This window comes from Octopus bimaculoides, chromosome 16 (assembly GCF_001194135.2).
Source record: "Octopus bimaculoides isolate UCB-OBI-ISO-001 chromosome 16, ASM119413v2, whole genome shotgun sequence".
Lineage (NCBI taxonomy): Eukaryota > Metazoa > Mollusca > Cephalopoda > Octopoda > Octopodidae > Octopus > Octopus bimaculoides.
In genome coordinates this window covers 52761552-52761850 of record NC_068996.1, presented here as the reverse complement: position 1 = coordinate 52761850, position 299 = coordinate 52761552, and positions in this window count along the sequence as shown.

Here is a 299-nt window from a genome sequence, read left to right as displayed (position 1 = left end):
AGACCCAGCAAGGCAAGTGAGAGCATAATCTGTGGCCTCTGCCAGAAGTGTAGCCAGCTCACTTATTTGTATCTTTACTTCATTGGACACTAAAAACTCTGGTTGCGAAGACCTGTTGAGGCAAGTGAAATCGAAATCGTAATTGAACCATATTTGATGACTGGCACCTGTGCCAGTGGAGCACTAACAGCACTGTCTGAGCGTGATCATTGCCAGAGCAACTGTCTGGCTTCTGTGCTAGTGGCACGTAAATAGCACCATTTGAGCGTGATCATTAACAGCATTGCCTTACTGGCACG